The sequence below is a fragment of the Mastomys coucha genome, unplaced genomic scaffold (genome assembly GCF_008632895.1).
Source record: "Mastomys coucha isolate ucsf_1 unplaced genomic scaffold, UCSF_Mcou_1 pScaffold21, whole genome shotgun sequence".
In the NCBI taxonomy this organism is placed as follows: Eukaryota; Metazoa; Chordata; class Mammalia; order Rodentia; family Muridae; genus Mastomys; species Mastomys coucha.
Genome location: NW_022196904.1, coordinates 52,474,983 through 52,494,119, shown reverse-complemented (window position 1 = coordinate 52,494,119; position 19,137 = coordinate 52,474,983). Strand labels below are relative to the sequence as shown.

General features: G+C 36.9%; 1 long non-coding RNA gene across 2 annotated transcripts in view; it reads left to right on the top strand.

Moving 5' to 3' along the window:
* The first annotated feature begins 6,405 nt into the window (after positions 1–6,405).
* LOC116102321 overlaps positions 6,406–19,137 on the top strand; it is a 248,994-nt gene continuing 236,262 nt past the window's right edge. Inside the window, exons 1-11 of one of the 2 annotated variants that reach the window (XR_004123077.1) lie at positions 6,406–6,961; positions 7,751–7,943; positions 8,216–8,226; positions 9,148–9,285; positions 9,997–10,074; positions 10,770–11,289; positions 12,867–12,931; positions 13,239–13,290; positions 13,937–15,519; positions 17,351–17,429; positions 18,686–18,817. This is a non-coding gene — a long non-coding RNA (uncharacterized LOC116102321). The remainder of the gene's footprint in view (positions 6,962–7,750; positions 7,944–8,215; positions 8,227–9,147; positions 9,286–9,996; positions 10,075–10,769; positions 11,290–12,866; positions 12,932–13,238; positions 13,291–13,936; positions 15,520–17,350; positions 17,430–18,685; positions 18,818–19,137) is intronic. The other variant, XR_004123078.1, reaches the window with a different exon arrangement.

The window sequence follows — 19,137 nt, the reverse complement described above, 5'->3', positions numbered from 1 at the left end:
TCACATATGCACAAAGTAGGACTTAAGCTTTATTTGAACATTTGTACAATGCTTACAAACTTCATCTTATTGCAGCATTTTGATAATCACATTGTACCTCAAACATGCTTCTTTTTCATTGGGTGTGAAGTATGTTATCCTATTTTATCTCCAATATAACAACATGCTTGTTTTCTTTCTTTGTTTGTTTTTTGTTTCTATTTTAGCTAGTTTGACACTAGTTGAACTCACATAAGAATTTGAAAATGTCCCACATCTCAGTTAGATGTGCTGTTTTCATTCTGGTTATATTTTTCTCCATCTTGTAAAGTACATGATTCCTATATTCAAGTTTTCAATATTTTTTTAAGTCATTTCTTTCTAAAAGTTTAATTATCAGCTAATCCATGCACTGTAATTTTTCTGTTAAGTTTATTCAACACAAACAAATCTCTAACTTCACTGAGGTTGCTGACCACTTTCATAACCAAGCTGCCTTTAAACTGGAATTTAGTTGGTGAGCCAGTCACAGTGTCAACTTTCTTGTCCACAGCAGGAGGCTCAGTACTCATCTTTAGGAGTCTCTGTCTTCCTCCCTTTTTGTGAATCTTGCAATCTGATTACCTTCTGAACCTCTCAACAAAGGTCTTTCAGTCTCAAGGTGACTGTAGGTCTCCTGAGGTAAGTGGAGGTAATCTCTGTTTCCAGACATTGCATCCCCTTCTTGTTTGTGACTAAGTGCAAGAGTTGGTCCTTAGTCTTGCCATAACTAGATGTACCAGGGTGGGGTGGTATATGAGGGGTCTTCCTTTCTCTGAAGAAAAGAAAAGGGAGTAATGGGGGTAGGGATTTGTAAGGATGGGGCTGGGAGAGAAGAGGGAGGGGGCTGAGTTTTGGATGTAAAATAAATAGAAATAAATAAACTATTGGAGAAAAAAAGGAGTTCATAGTTGACCACCCTGTTCTTTTTAGGCATCAATATAGCTGGCAACAGAGTCAGAGACAGAGGCTGGAACATGAAACAAAACAAAACAGACAAACAAATAAAAAACAAAAAAATAGGGTATTGCACTGCAATTTGTAAAATCAGTTCCCTGGTAGTGTTCTTCCCAAATAGGTTGGGAATAATTTTTCTTACATTTATCACTTTGTTATTTAACTGATAAGCTACTAAATGTGTAGAAATCAATGGTTAATCTCTAAGTTATGAAAAACAGTGTCTGTGTTGTTGATGTTTAACTTCTAGCTTCTATTTTATGTTTAAGTCTGCTACAAGGGAACATTTCTTCCTTATGATATGTCTCATTTAAATGTTTTTGCCTGGGCTGGCAAGATGGCTCAGTGGGTAAGAGCACTGACTGCTCTTCTGAAGGTCCTGAGTTCAGATCCCAGCAACCACATGGTGGCTCACAACCACCCCGTAATGAGATCTCACACCCTCTTCTGGTGTGTCTGAAGACAACTACAGTGAATTATGCTGGAGGGAGAGGGGCCAGAGTTCAATTCCCAGCAGCCACACACATGATGGCTCACAGCCATCTGTACAGCTTCAGTGTACTCATACACATAAATAAAGTAAAATAAAATAAATTTTTTTACAAAGTGTTCTTGCCTGTGTTGTGGGTACTTATTGAGAAATAGGAAATGGTAATTTTACTTTGTTGAATAATGCCCATTATTATGTTTCAATAAATATTGAGCCTAATTAAAAGCCCTGGCATGAATTAATTTCATTGTTTTGCATATTTCTAGTTACTTTTAATTAATAGAATTGTATTTGATATAAGACAATTTTTTATTGAAAATGCAAGATACCTCTTTTACCATTCCATGTCTTCTGAGTCTTGAAGTGTAGCCAAAAAGAATGAGAAATAGTACTTTAGACAGGTGTAGGTCTGAAACTTCTCTAACACCTCCAAGTGATTCTTCCCTCATACTCAGCTGTGGTTTTGTTCAGACTAATGCAACAGCTTTTGGGAATCTTGAGAATCCTGATGCTGAGGAGTGATCTCTTTCCTAGAATGTGGCACTGGGATATTTAAGCTCTAAAGGTTCTCCAGACTCTCATCAGAGTCAACTTAATTTAGAAATCCCAGGATGATCCTTTACATATCCAGGCTCAATGCTGTTTGAAATAAGAATTTGGGGCAAAGTGATTTTCATAGATTTCTCTCTTTCTCTCTCTCTCTCTCTTTCTCTCTTTCTCTCTCTTTCTCATTTTCATATTTTGATATATAGTATTACAAACCATTTATTCATATACTTTATCCACATATAGTCTTTCACATGGCAAGTCATAGCCAACCCTTATTACTTTTCATGACTTAATACATCCTCCTTTAGATTATTAGTATTGTACCCTGGTTATGTGATCCCAGGTGTAAGTCTTAACAGGATTAAGGACCCAAGTGACGCAGATACTGGCATTGGTAACAATAAAGGAATTCAGGCATGGTTTTGATCTTAAGGCCAGCCTGGGTTACAAGTTATTTAAAAGTTTTTATGGGAGTTATATGCTATATGTCAGGAAACGGAAATTTAAGATGTATTAAATAAAATGATCGTATCACTTTCAACTTTTTGTATAGATAATAAACTTTTTTATAATCATTTGTAAAGTTCCACAATTACCAGATAGGACTTTTATTCATACGAAAATGATTTCTATGTGTAAATTAAGGCATTTACATATACCTCAATGTTCTGATGTCTCTAAAACTGATTTGTTTTATCATTTTAGATTTTCTTTCTCCCTATCCTACTTCTTTTTTCTTTTCCCCTCTCCCCACTGTCTTCAATTCTGCCTCCTTCATTTCTTTCTTGCTATCTTCCTCTCCCTCTTTTCTTCTCTCTCCTTTCTTCGGCCTCATCATTTTGTCTTTCTCCCATCCTCCATCCCTTTCTCTCTCTCCTGCTCCTCCTCCCTCCCCCTGCCCTACCTTTCTCTCTCTCTCTCCTCCCATCCCCCTTCCTTTCTTTCCTTTCTGTGTGAGGTTTATGCATATGGATACACATGTATGCATTTACATGCTCACCTGTGTAGACTTAAGTAGAAGCAAGAGTTTGATATTGGAATGCCTTTTTAAAATGGATACTTAGCCTTTTTGAAAAAGAAATATTTGCTGAACCGAGAGCTTGTTGTTATTGCACAGAATGGCTGCCCTGAGAGCCCTTGAGGCCCCCTTGGGTTGCATTGTCCTCAGCATTGGAGTTATAGGAACGAGGAGAGTCATCGTTTTATGGGGGTGCTGAGTATCTGAAGTCTGGTCCTGATGCTTGCATAGAAATAAAGCACTTTAACCACTGACCCATATCTCCTACCCTAGAGTCTTGGATATTTGGGCATTACTGTTCTGATTAGTTCTTTATTAGCTTGACACAGACTAGAGTTACTTGGGAGGGAAGAATGTTAATTACAGAATTGTGTGAAACTTGGCCTATAGGAATGCTTCTGGGGATTATTTTTTCTTTTTTCCAGATCATAGGTTAATGGAAGTAGTTCTTGGTTGTATAAGAAAGCAAGCTGAAGAAGCCATAGAAGGTGAATCAGTAAGTGGTATTAATCCATGCTCTCTGCTTCAATTCCTATGTCCAGGTTCTTTCCTTGCACTCCTGACCAACTTTTCTGACTGTGAGTTGTGAGATTAAATAAACTTTTCCTCCCCAAGTTGCTTTTACTCACTGTATTTATCACAGTGACAGAGAGGAAACTAGGAAAGTTACCATCTGTGGTACTGGAAATGGCTTACAAATATATATTGCTTAAATAAAACTTGCTCCAGTGCTGTTACTACATGAGTCTCATTCTGCTGCTTGCCTAGTAGGTCAGTCATGAAGTGATTTTTGTCAAAGATATTTTACTGATGTCATAGCTTAAGTATGTGGGTAGGACATTACATCTCAAATATGATTAATCAGAGAAGAGTGTTTGCAGGTATTTCTAGGATAGAGAAGAAGTGTGATTTAAGGCAAAGAATAATATGATGGGACATGATGTAATTAAATCTATTTATGTGTCATTCATCTTCATAGATATCCATGGAAGATGCATTAAAAAGTAATGACATTAGACAGATTGAAGGTTTACAGTTTTGCTTCATGCCATCAAAGCATCCACATATAAGACATATTCAGAAGACCATAGAAGATGCCAATGATTTCAACTAAGTGAACTTTAAGTTGATGAAAGATCATGCAGAAAAAAGCCTTTTTTTTTAATTTTTTAAATTTTTTTTTTTTTTTGAGACAGGATTTCTCTGTATAGCCCTGGCTGTTCTGGAACTCACTCTGTAGATCAGGCTGGCCTCAAACTCAGAAATCCGCCTGCCTCTGCCTCCCAAGTGCTGGGATTAAAGGAGTGCGCCACCACTGCCCAGCCGAGAAAAGCCTTTTTAACATGACTCACATGTTATCTAAGTTTCTTTCCTTTTTCAAATGTGATTTTATTTTTATTTTCCATAATTTCCTCTCCCTTTACCTCCTCCTACCTCCACCTCACCTCTCATCTACCCTATCACTCCACTTCTACCTCCCATCCAAAATGAGCAGGCCTCCAAGAGACAACAACCAAACTTAAACCTGAAACAATAAGTTAACAAGGCAAAAGCCCTCCCACTGAAATAGGAAAAAACAACCCAACAAGAGCAAGAGTCCCAAGAACAGACAAAAAATTAGAAGCACACCCTGCACACAAAACACAAAACTAACAGCTACAACAAATATACAGAGGACCTGGTACAAACTGATGCAGGTGTCTGTCTCTGTGAGTCAATATGGACCTGACTTAGTAGATTCAGTGGGGTGCTTCTCCATATCCTCTGACTTCTATTATATTTCTTCTTCCTCTTCAGTAGAATTCCCTTGTACCCAGGGAATGCAATCCAATAGAGACCTCCAGTCTAGACTCCTTTTCCATACAATGTCTGGCTGTGAGTTTGTGTATCTGTTCCCATCTGATTCCACAGGAAACCTTTCTGGTCATCTGTTCTTTATAACAGGAGCTAGTGGGAGAGCAATGACACATTGCTTTACTATGTGACCTCCAGTGTGGCTGAGGTTTTTCTTTTCTTTTCCTGCTAACTATACTTTTATAACTCACATGTTGTTGAAGCCAAGCACATAAAAGCTAAGCAGATTTATAGATCATATGGTAAAACCCATTCCCAGAGATCAGAAATGCTTTTAAAACCCTACTTCTTATATAAATGTCTATGAGTAATATTCATCCTTAGGTTTTAATCAATGTATACAGCATTTTTGTGTATGGATGTGTTCATATGTGCTTCCAACTGTGTTTGCAGACACATATGCATGAGTATATGGCTGTGTTGTAGACAGACTTCCATGCTGGATGACTTTCTCAATCCTTTTACTTTATGTTTTGAGGTAGGGTTTCTCAGTGAAGGTAGAGCTGACAATTCAGCTATTCTGGATTACCAGTAATTCTCAATTTTTCCTGTCTCTGCCTTGCTTCTACTAGTATTATATGTGTGTGCCATAGCACTTGGGTTTTTGCATAAGATCTGGAGTTTAATGTGTCAATTCCTTATGCTTGTATGACAAGTACTTTACCAACTGAGCTGTCTCTGTAGCCCAGTAAGATATTTTGTAAGAGATCTTATTTCTATACGAACTAAATGTTATGAAAAACATAAAAAGAATTGGGAAATAGGAGATAATGTATCAGAAAAATTCAGATTTTTTTCAGAAAAAAATCTGAGAAAATGATATCAGAGCATTGATATAAGCTGTATATGGTGGTAAACTTCCGAAATTCAGAAGATGGTGGAAGGTGGATTGGAATTCAAGGGGATCCTCAGCTATAGAGGGAATTGTAGGTCACCCTCAGCCGAATGAACTTCTGTTTTTCAAAGTATATATGCAGATGCTTCACATTTGCTGAAATTCAATGTGTAGTGTCCTTTAAAGTCCAATTCAAGAAAAAAAGCAACAAAAAGATGCTTTTGGAAAGTTACTGATATTAGGTAAAAGTTGTTCAGTTGTAGGATATAAGTTATCTTTGTGTTGTGTGAGGAAATACTTGTATTGGAGATGAATGCTAAAGTATGTAACAATAAAGTGATATCAAGATACATGGAATCTGCTTTAAACTATTCAGTAAAGAAATATACAGATAAATCTGTTGTAAGGCTTGTAATTATGGAATATAAATATGAGTATAGGCAGATTCATTGCTTTGCTTTATTTCGTTTGTACTTCATTATTGTTAAGCAAAGTTTCAATATGTAGCTATGCTGTAAAGGCTGAAATCAAACTCCTGTACATCCTGTGGTTTTTAAGATCTCTGTTTTTTCTTTCACTGGAAACTAGGAACATATATCATTTGAGATTTGCTATTCAGCAAATATCTGGATTCTCCTCTCTATCTCAGCATTCCAAGGGTTGAGATTATAGGTACATGTTAAAAGTTTGTAATTTTACAGACAAAGCAAGTGACACTGGGATAAGGTAGGTGTTATTCAGATTTTTTCCAAGTTCTATAAACATCTATGTGATCTCCACTCTTTTTATAGATAGATAATGTGCAAGATTTGATAGAAGTGAATGAACAGAATATAACAGAAATTTCAGGACATGTTTATTCATGAGCACACAATGAAGGTCATAGTAGGCTGCTACCAGGCTAAAAATGCTATACATTAACAACAACAACAACAACAACAACAACAACAAAAACCCAACAACATACACAGTGCGATATTGGGGAAACATGGTAAATACTAAAGATTTGAAAATATTTGTCTAGAGAGACAGGTTAATAAATCTGAATGTTTGATAGTGAATTAAGAGAGTCAACTTAACCATTACATATACAGATGATAGAACTGATGTTGTCTCACTTTTTGCCAAGGGTGGATCAAGGGTGACCGGAGGCAAGAATTAATGTGGAAATCTGGGTCTCTGTCTTGACTTGAGAAAACAAAGAATAAGAAGTCACCATCTTCAAATCCTCAGATCAAAGGTTTGTTTTATTGTAATGCAGATAGAATATATGTCAGAAGGTGGAGACATTAAGTAATTCTTGTGTAACTTCAATATAAAAGATAATCTGTATCCCTTCTTCCCACTACCTACATGAGACTTGCAAGGACACACCCATAGACACAGTTTCCATTTTCCCTGGTATTTAACTTTTTAAGGGATGCATAAAACTCGAATCTAAAAGCTGGTTGAGAGCTGGCTGAAAGCTTTAGGGAGAGCTGCCAGGGAATCAAAAGAACAGCATTAGAACTAGATGGGATGGAAAGGAAACATTATTTATAGAAAGAATGTTTGCTCTGAAGATGAAGGACAAGTTGGTCAGGCAAGGATATGGGGTGGGGAAGAACTGTATATATGGCAACAGACCAGGAGATAACAAGAATCCGCTGAATTTGCAACATAGCAAGAAACCATACTAGGCAGGTGAGAGGATACAGGTAAGGAGGAGATGGGGATGTATCTCCCAGAAGAATTGCTTGTTGTTTTGAAGAATTTTGTAGTATCATTGCGTTTATTCCCTATTATGCTCTCTAAACCAAAGTGCCTGTTTTTGAGAAAAGCACAGAAGGAACTTTTTCTAGGCTATTTCCTCGAAGGCTGGATTTAGGAAGGGTACAAATTGAATGGAAACTGGGCACTTAGCAGGCTTCGTCTACCTTTCTTCTGTCTACTTTTCTCACCCTTTTGCCATTTTTGAGGACTCTGTCCTACCAGAAAAATAAGTTCATGTTAGTTTATTTTGTATTTTATTTTTTAATTTTTTTTTCAGGCTTAGATAAACTTTCTGGATCAGAAGTTCAGAATGACAGCTTACATTGCCACCTAGTGTCCACTAGATGGAGGCCGCGAACAGCCTTCTGGGAAGCTGCGGATGGGCAGGGTCTGCAGCTGCGCAGAGAATGAAATGGAGGGTCAAACACAGACAAGGCCGACCACTCCACCCGATGAAAGGCTTGTCAGAGGTAAGCTTTGAGGTCTTTGGACTGCGATGGGTGCTGGGCGTCCAGCGTCTGAAGCCGGGTTCATTGTAAAAGCATAAGAGGAATGTCACTGTGCTGTGGGCAGTCTTCCCTGCATCTTAGTATAGGCACAGATTGTCTGGTGTCTCTGCATCTTGCTTTGTACTATGCAATGTACTTAAAACGACATTGTGATTTTACCTTGTACCTCAAATAAAAACGTGTAATTTTATATTTTATTTTCTTTCATATGCCCCCCTGCATTCTCTATCAAGCAATCCTGTAGGTAAGTATGGTTTTTATTGGTCAATTATTCATAAGGAATTTTAGCAAACAAAGGGAATTACCATATATTAGTATATTTTTATTTAATCATTAATAAATAACTGGCTATTAAAAAAGATCCATTCCTGCATGTCCAAAAGCAAGGATCTGTTTGGGATTTGGTGTGTATCCCATTATTTTTCATGTTTCCTTTATGTAAATTATTAAACTAATAGTATTCCTATAAAAACTATATTATATTTATTTACTTTGGTTTAAAAATATGTTATTTAAAATAAATTATTCCCTGAGAAATTCATTTGTGTATATAATGTATTTAGATTATGTTCATCCCCAAACTCCCCAAGCTCCTCTCTGTCCCCACTGTGCCCTTCCCAATTCTCCTCTTGTCCCCAAATAAAGTACTGAATCCAGTTAGTGTTCCTTGATGTACAGTCTTAAGCCATGCAAGCTACCCCTAACCACAGCCCTGAAGAAAACTTGCATTCTTTTACCTAGCAGCCATCGGTGGTCAGACTGAGAGTCAAACAGCTCACAAACTTTCTCACATGTGGGTTGTAGCCTTCACTATTTAGATTTATGGATTTGGCTTAGAGTTCTGGTAGAAAACAGGAAATGGAGCTATTGGTGGTGGTGTGTGGGGAGGTTTAAGAGAAGGAGGGTACCAGAACACAGGTATTCTTTTGCCTTTTGGGGCAGTCTCTAAAAGTTTATAACTCTCTTTATGTACATGCCTTAATTGTACTTAATTGGATCTTTTTTGTGAGTTCATAGGATGAAAAATTTAGATAATAACGTAGGTCTTTTTTTTTAACCTACATTTTAACATTTAGATTTTGCCTAAAATTCTGGTGCTATATGGGTGCCTAGGCTAATTGTGTTGATTTTCTGCCAAAGCCTAAAATCTATCATTTCTTTACAGATTTCCACTTTCTTTTCATTGAAAAGAGGACATTTTTACATCGACTATCTACAGGTCTACCACCAGGTTAAATGTGACCACGTTTATGATCAACTTCTGTAGAACATGAATTGTCTACCTCATTTTATCTCTTTATCAGTGAGAAATTTGACTTCATTGATTTGAGACATCAACACAAAAACTGTATGCAGAGTGGTTACAAAATCAGGAGTTCATACTGAGGAAGCCATATTTCTGATTAGTAGCAGTGTTCTCAGACAACTCTCTTCTCATTTGGGGATGGAATGTCCAGTTATTTTTTAAGCTACCTGGGTCAGATTCTTTTCCCCACTACTTTCAGCAATCAGGGTTTTTACATATATTCAAAAAAGGATTATGCTGTTTTGTCCTAATTACTCCTTAGGGAAACCCAAGCTGATGTTTAATTTATACAGAGTGTAGGCTTAATTTTTAATGTTATAAAATTGTATGCAATTTCAAAACCATACAAATATTTTAATAAATTATAAAAATTATCTGCATCTCATCTATGAAACCTTCCCATGACCCAAATGACGTTACAGTTATTAATAATTTTATTAGTTTATTGCTCCTATATGTCACCCTTTTCCCAGTGTTACATAAATGAGGTTTTGATTTTTCAATCTCACCCTTTTATTTAGTTCTATACCTCTTGTATAATAAAGTACATTTCATGGATATTTAGACATGTAATTGCCTAAGGATGGAAAGTATTGAGAAATTTTGGTTTGCTAATAAGATATTCCTATATCTACTGTGAACAACTAGAAGTTAAGTTGCTGCTAATTTAGATGATAATGTTTTGTTCTAATTTATAATCTATCAAAGGCAGAATATGAAAGAATTGAAATACTACAGAGGAAGATATGAAGAGTTACAGCTAGCAAGTATGGACCATTCTGTCAGGTATTTCTGCAGAAGCCATACATGTTCACCTGACATGTAACAGTAATATTATACATATATATGTATATATATATGTATACATACACACATATATATTATATATATCATATATATGACATATATAATAAATGCCTGGACATTCCCAAGCTTCAGTGGTTCCTCTGAAAGAGCAACAAGTGCTCTTAAGATGTTAAGCCGTCTTCCAGCTCCCAAGTTTTTTTTCCCATGCAGAAGGTTTTGTTCTTTCCAAATAAATGCAGTTTATCCTAACTTTGATAAAGAAAAAACACATAAGAAATAAGCATATCTAATATTATTTTGCTCACTGATTGCTCTTGATGGGAAAATTCAATACAATGTTTAGTAAGAATAGTAAAGCTTGGCATCTTTATTTCATTTTTCTTCTTTTGAATTGTACTTTTTGGTGCATGTGTGTGTGTGTGTGTGTGTGTGTGTGTGTGTGTGTATGTGTGAGTTTTCGTGTGTGCTTATTCCTGCATGCTCATGTGCAACATGTGTTTATACATTTATGGCTATTGGAAACCATTGATAAATCGATGGTATTCTTTTTCAAGAGACAGCTTCCTTGTTTTCCTTTTAAATACAGTTGTTTTGATTTTGTGCATATAATTATTTTGTCTATATGTTTTTTTTTTCTGTGCAACATTTCCATTCCTGGTACCTGCTGTGGCCAGAAGATGGCATTGGATCTCTGAGAACTGGAGTCATTGATGGTTGTGAGTTACCATGTGAATGTTGGCAATGGAACCCAAGTCCTTTGGAAGAGCACCCAGTGCTCTTAACCTAAACCATATCTCTAGATAGAGTCACCTTGCCTTTGTTGTTGTTACTGTTTTTTCTATTGTTGTTGTCATTTGACAGAGTCTCTCATGGGGACACAAGTTTCACAGATTTTGCAGACTGCATGGCCAGGATGCTCCAGGGACATGGCTGTCTTGACTTTCCAGTGTTGTGAGTTATAAGCACATACCTCTGTGCTTCCCCCATTTTTGTTTTTGTTTTGGTATTTTTTGAGATAATTTCTCTGTGTATCCATGGCTGTCCTAGAACTGGCTCTGTAGACCTGGCTGGTCTCAAAATCCTTGATCTGCTTGCTTGTCTCTCAAGTTCTAGGACTGAAGATGTATACCACCATCGCCCCATGGTCATGAGGAAGCAATGAGAATCTGATTAAGAACCGATTACTTGGATAAGGTACCTAGAATCTTTTCTCGTATCTCACATAAGAGATGAAAACTAAAGATAAAAATAGCCATTGCATATAAAGCAATAAAAAAAAAACCAACATAGCAGTACACAAATGTATCTCATTTTATAGATAATGATGGAATTAAGTGTTTTGTTTTACCCAGTAACCAACCTATTCTAAATGCCTACTTAGAGCAGTCTCCTGGAATCTTTATAAGTACAAGCAAAGTTTTATCCAGCATTCCAAACACTGTCTTAGGCAAGCTGCTCAAGATCTAGTGACCTTTCTCTTGTATTCTTCCCCTCAAAAGTTGTATTTTCAGTCAGTGGTTTGAATGGTGGTATGTACCTCACTTCTCCTGATATATAGTTTCAGAAACGGTCTTACAGATGATAAAAAAACCCAGGCACTACAGAGAGGAGCTTGAGAGTCAGAGCATAAAATCCCTTTAGTTCCCACCACACAATTTAAGTAGCTCTGTTACTCATGTGCATATATCACCATTACACGTGATTTTAAATAATTAATAACATAAACATAAAGGACCCCACTAGTCACACTTTGTAAGACGTGACTTTTAGTCATTAGAAGATGCCTGGATATGCCACACTTTTGTTCATTCATCAGCCTGGGGTGTCATTCATGTCCTATCTGTGCCAAACAGAACTCACTTTGTGTTTCTTCAAGAAAAGACAACTAGAAAAAGTGTGTCCTGATCTAATTTAAGAATCTTTCCTTACCAAAGGTCTACGCATTTCAAGCTTTCATTAAACAGTCTTTATATAGAGAAATAGGCTCTTCTCAGTCTTGGCCAGGCAGGTCTCCAGCTCGTAACCTCATGTAATCATTCATACTTAGTTTCCATTGAGCTGTGACCACAGGCACACCTCTAAGCTTAGCATATTTTCCCTTGCTGTGTTTATTTTTTGAGTTAATATTTGAGATGTCTTTTGATAGAAATGCAGCTGAACATTTATTTTGCTTACATCAACTGCAGCATTGTCAAAATATTTTCACATTTTAAAGGAATTTGGTATGTTTCTTATGGCTGTTATGTCCACAAGGATATGTCGGTTTTTATAGGTGGATTATGATTTATTTATCCTTGACCAATGGACTTTGGTAAATACAATATCCCTTATGTTATTTCCTCACTAGATATAACTCACAGCAAGCTTGGAACAAATGTTCAATAGAAGTATGGAGGGAGTGAGCATCTGGTTATTTTTAATCTGAAAATTGAGCCTTTGGAGATAAAATGATGTGTGTGACTTTCTTCTCTCCCTAATTTGCTGAATGTTTTATTGTAAATTGAGTTTGGATTTGTTACAGGTTTCATATTCCTTTGTGAGGTAGCCCCTTAATTTTTATCATACTCTATGTGTAACATATTAACTATTTTAAATCTGAAATGAATAGCTGTTGTTATGGGGTATGTACCAGAAAAGACAGCTTGGACATGGATTTCAGCCCAAAGAAAATCTTTATTAGCTGTCCAGCAGAGACACTGGATGTTCAGGATCCCAGTGGAATGCTGAGACTTTTTCAGGATGAGCTTTGAAAAAGAGCAATCTTGTTTTAGGTTGAGATACTTCACTTATAAAGAACAGTTATCCAGAAGCAGAACTACAGAAGACAAAAAGCAAGGTCAGTACATTTAGACAGTTTCCCAGAACAATTATTTTGATGGGTTAGGATTAGATCTTTTTTTTTTTCTTGTAGTTTTGGGAGGTGGCACTGTCTATGTGCTGAGTTTTACACTCTAAATAGTACTTCTAATACAGAAGTGTGCTAAGTCAGTGGGACTAAAGTTTCAAGGCTGGGACCCATTTATGTTTGTGACTCACATGCACATTTTGCCCATGCGTACTATTGTTCCTCTTTGTTGTCTTTGTTTCAAAAGTATTTTTTGAAGGAGATTTTTAAATGTATTTTTAATTTTAATTGAAAACAGATCTACCTGAAGACCAAGCTCTACCCAAAAGACACCTCACCATGCCACAGCAGTATGTGCTTCATTATGTTCATAGCAGCCTTACTGGTGATAAACAGAAGCTAGAAACAACCCAGATGTCTCACAATGAAAGAATGGATACAGAAATTGTGGTTCATTTACAGACTGGAATACGATTCAGCTATTAAGAATGAGGACATTATGAGTATTGCCAGCATGGGAGGCAGAGGGAGGGATGGACCTGAGCGGGAGAGGGTGGTAGAAGAAGGAGGCAGAATGGGAGGGGGAGGAGAAAGGGGGAACCTATCAGGCATCGGGGGTACAGGAGAGAAGCCCTGAGGGAATGGAAATATGTAACCTTAGAGGTGGGAGGTGGGGGAACCATCTAGCTAGTAGGCCAGAGACCCAGCAGGTAAGAGACTCTCAGGACTCCCTCAGGAAGGGACCTTAGATGAAATGCTCAACAGTGAGGAGAGAGAACTTGAAGAGTCCACTTCCAGCAGAAAAAGACAGGGCATCAAGTGGAGGGATGGGTTTGCCATCCCACAGTCAAAAACTCTGACCCAAACTTGTTCCTATCTAAAAAACTGCAGGGATAAAAGTAGAGAAGAGACTGGAAAGGAGGTCCAGTCACCAGCCCAAGTTAGGATCCATCTCCAAGGCCTGACACTATTACTGATGTTATGGTGTGTTTACAGACAGGATCCTAACATGGCTGCCCTATGAGAGGCCCATCAAGCAGCTGACTGAGACAGATGCAGATACTTACACCCAACCAATGTACTGAAGTCGGGGACTACTGTGCTTGAATTAGGGAAAGGCTAGAAGAAGCTGAAGAGGAGATCTACCCCATAGGAAGACCAGCAGTCTCCACTCACCTGGTCCCCTGAGATGTCTCAGACACTGAGCCACCCACCAGCAGCATACAAGAACTGGTCCAAGGACTCTGATATGTATAAAGCAGAGGACTCTCTGGTCTGGCCTCAGTGAGAGAATACTTGCCTAACCCTCAAGAGACTTGAGGCCCCAGAGAGTGGGGAGGTCTGGTGGGGAGGTGGTAACATCCTTTTAGGAAGGGGTGGGAGGAGGACTGGGATGAGGAACTGTGGGAGGATAGACCAGAAGTAGGGTAATGACTGGACTGTAAAAAATAAAAGTAGAAAATAAAAACAAATTATATATGTATATTTTATTCCCAGTAGGTCTATGTCTTTGAATACCTGTCTGTTGCCTTCAGTGGCCAGAAGATGGTGTGAGATCCCCTGGAACTGGAATTACAGACATTCGTGAGTTGCTGTGTGTGTTCAGGAAATTGAACCTAGGTTCTCTGGAAGAGCACACAGTACTTTTAATTACTGAGCCATACCTCCAATACCTCTTCAGAGTTCTGTTTCTTCATTTATTTCTTACGTATTGTATCCTAACCAGAGTTTTCAATCTTTCCTCTCCTTTGAGTCAGTCTTTCCCACCTGTTCTCTCCCCCGAGACCTTTTCTGTATTCTTAAATCATGTTTGTCTCTAATGTGCTGTCTTGCTTGTGAAGTTTTGTTATTAGGTTACATGGTCATCTATAAAAGACTTGTTGTAAGCTTTAAATCTGTGTTTTGATTTTCAAAAGATCATAGAGGAGATTTATTGTTTTCAAAAACATTGCCTATATTACAATATGAACACCCTCTATGCTCATTTAGTTGGTTCATTGTTAGCTGTCAACATGACAGAATCTGAAATCAACTTGGAGACAAGCCCTTGGGACATTACCTTGGTTGTTTGAAGAACCATGATAATTGTAGCTAGGAACATCCCCGGGCAGGAGATCCTAGATTGTATAAGATAAAGGCAGGCTGAGTGCTAGCATGAACTAGAATGAACCCATGTTCATTACTCTCTGCTTTTTATTTTGAGAATGTATTCTGATCACTAGATCCCCTCTCTTAACTTATACCTAACCTTCCCCCCAACTCAACTCACTCAGCTCCATACTTTCTTCCCCTCTTTCTCTAGAAAGCATGTGGACAAGTTCCCTGCTTCTTAGTTGTGGATAGAACATGATCAGTTCTCTTCTACAAAATGCCACTATGACTTCCCCAATGACGGAATGTAACTTGAAATTACAAGTTAAAATAAACTTTTCTGCATTTTTTCCTAGTGAAATTACTTCAACTCAACATGGAATTATTCCCACAAACCATCAGATTATCCCGAAGGGGACCTGACCACCTCAGCCTTCAGGAAGACTTCCTTCATGGATCTCCATTTGGATTTCTGGACAGAAAAACAGGTCATTGGTAGATAAGTTAGATTTTCAAAATCAGATATTCCTATTTAGTGTACTCAGCCTCTAAAATACTGGGCAAAGGTCGTGAGTTTGTATGAGAATATGGGGGGCATTAGAAGAGTGGGCAGACAGAGAGAGGGGTAGACATGATATAAATACAGTATGGTACATAAAATTCTAAAAAAACCCCTGAAATGTGACATAACATTTCAGAATACTACGTACACAGACTTCAGTGTACATTTAGACCATATTTGCTCAATTGTTGTTTGAAAAAGTATGCCACAAATTTACCTCTCTACTTAGCTCTATGCCCCTTAGAGTTCTGCAGTCTGTCTCAAGACTATTAAATTTGTGTTTCCATAAGACTAAAGCATTGGTATATATATTTATTTTCCTTTTGTATCCTTTTAAAACTATGTTGTTGGAAACATGTCTTTTCAGGGAATTATGTATGCAGGAAAGGCATTTCTCTTTTTTGCTACAATGAAAAACATTTAATATATTCATAGCATGGTAGTAGTTTCTTATCATCTGTGTGATTTTGAAATGTGTTATTTCATCCACTGTGGTGTCACTTTGCTTATTTATATCATGCTCAGGTTTTTCTGTTATTGTTCATGTTGTTTTAGTTTTCTTTGTCTATAATTTTGTGGTGGATGCTAATTTAGGCATTATCACTTACTTGTAGTTATAATGCATAGCACTGGCAATGAAGAAAACTGAATTAGCATAGGAAGTATATAAAGAGACAAAAATACTGAGTATAACCTACCCCTTAGTAATGGATGTATGCTAATTATACCAATGCTCCGAATTTCCTACCCATGCTCTCTCCAGTTGGTAAACATTGTTCCACCAAAATTAAGCCCTGCATTTGGTTCATTGCAGCCTTTATAGACTAGAAGTCATATTTCAAAAGTGTTTAGCATTATTTCCAGTATATATTTTTTCAGTATTTACTGTTTTGATTACACTTATGAAGATTATATTGTTATTTTTAAAAAGCATTTTTTTCATAAAATATATTTTAATCACAGTTTCTCCTCCCCCAAATTATTCACAACTTCTTCACTCTTACATTTACCTATCCTCATGCCTTTTTTTTCTCTCTCTCTCTCCCTCCCTCTCCTTTTGTGCAGACAAACCAGTAATACTGACATGCACAAACACAAACACACTAACACACATAGAAAGAGAGAGAGAATAAAGTAAATAAAACAGTGGTGGTGCAACACCTTCAATTCCAGCACTCTGGAGGAAGAGGCAGGCAGATAGCATGAATTCAAGGCAGCCTACAGACTGAGTTTTCAGGAGAGCAAAGGTACACTGAGCAACCCTGTATCAAAAAAACAAACAAACAAAAAAAAAACCCAAAAACCAAAAAACAGAAAAGGTATGAAACGCAAAATTAGAAGCCATAATATATAAGCAAAAAGGCGAGTAACATAAAATGATGAAATAAAGCAATATGAGACAAAAGTTTCCAAAAATACTGTTGAGCTCATTTTGTGTTGGGGACATACTTCTGAGCATGAGGCCAGCCTTCAAGTGTGGTAAGTATATCCACTGGAAATTATTTTTTTTTCCTTTACACGTGGTTGCTGATTGGAGATAGCCTTCTGGGTGGTGATGGGTGCCTGTCAGTGGGTTTACTTCCCCCTCTCAGTGCTAAGATATTTTCTAGCTAAACTCGTGCAGCTGGCCATACTGCTACATTTTCTGTGAGTTCATATGTGTATTAATACTTCTGTGTCTGAAAGATGGTGTTTCCATGGGTGTCATCCATCACCTTTGGCTCTTATACTCCTTCTGCCTCCTCTTCCTTCCCCAGCAACCCTGAATAGAGGCCTGAAAGGCATATCATTTAGGACTGAGTGTTCCAATTCTCTCATTCTCTGCACATTGTTCAGGTATGGGTCTAGGTTTTCAGTACATATACATATATATATATGCACACATATGGATAAAGTATATATATCTATAAGTACATACATGAAATATAGTATATATATACACATATTATATATAAAATTCATGTATCACATACAATGTTTTATATTAATATTATATACATTATATAATATATGTTATTATATGCTATATATATTTATGTTTTATAGATAGTATATGTGTTAGAATAATCTTTTTATGAGATATTTAGGAAAGGATTTTCCAAAAATATTTTTATGTTTATGGACGTGACTATCATTGCTTTATTTTTAAAATTGCTTACATTGTGGGTGATGAAATATCTGTATATATTAATACAGATAGTTAAGCTTATGGAATTTTATTTTTGAAACTAATATTTGAGTGTTTTTTTAAATCATGATTTTTCTCTGTTTACTTGGAAAGGGTCATACAATTGTTACCCAGTTTTGCATTAAGGTTGTTCTTTATATTAACTCCTTTTGCATTTTAAAACAAATCTAAATATTTGGGTCATATTTCCTCTTCATGGTATATAATCATTTTTTAAATTGGTGGAATTGGGTTGTATTATCACACACACACACACACACACACACACACACACACACACACATATATATATATATATATATATATATAAAGGCTTTTATTTAATTGTTTTCATATCATATATTTCGATCATATTACTTCCCCCCTCCAACGACTCCAACTTCTTCCTGCTTTCCTCCTTACCAAACTTTGTGTTCTTTCTCTATCTCCCAATGCCCACAAACAACAAAGAAAATCACTCAGTGACAAACCTATCAGTAATACAAACCAATACCAAAATCAAATGAATCTAAACAACAAAATGAAAAAAAAAAGAAACAAGTAGCCCCCCTCCCCAACGCAAAAGAGAATATGGGTTACCGTTTTGTGTTTCCTAATTACTTTCTGACATGCAGTTTGCCCTTGCATTTTGTTGATATATCTATTGACCCAAATTGGAAAAAAATGACTTTCCCTTTGCCAGTAGGTATCAGTTGCACATAGCTTCTAGTTAGGGTGGGACAGTTCATTTCTACTTCTGTTTACTACTGTTTTTGTTCAGTTTGAACTATGAAGTCTTTTGTATCCTTTAAAAGTCTCTGAGTACAAATGTTTATAGGCTCTATTTTATATGGAAGAGTCTTGTTCCTTGGAGTCATCTATTACCTCTTGCTCTTAAAGTCTTTCTAATGTCTCTTCCCCTTAGATTCATGAGGCCTGAGGGGAACGGTTCGATGAAAGCATCTTATTCAGGACAATTCTCTCACTCTCTGTATATTATCCAGTTGTGGCTTTCTGGGCCAGTTCCCATCTACTACAAGAAGCTTCTCTGATGAGAGTTAAGTGATGTGCTGATGTATGGGTATAACAATATGCCATTAGGAGTCATTTTATTCCAATGTGCCATTTGCAGAGTAATTAATAGTGTTTTTTCACTAGGCCTATATCCTATGTATCCTCAGGTTCTTAAGCAAATTGACAGAATGTGGTATGAGTTTTGATTTTCATGTACTGGGCCATAATCCAATAAAAAATAAGTGATTACTTCAATAAAATTTATGCCACAATTACGGTAGTAATATTCTGTAGGCATGCCGGGCAGTGGTGGCACACACCTTTAATCCCAGCACTTGGGAGGCAGAGGCAGGTGGATTTCTG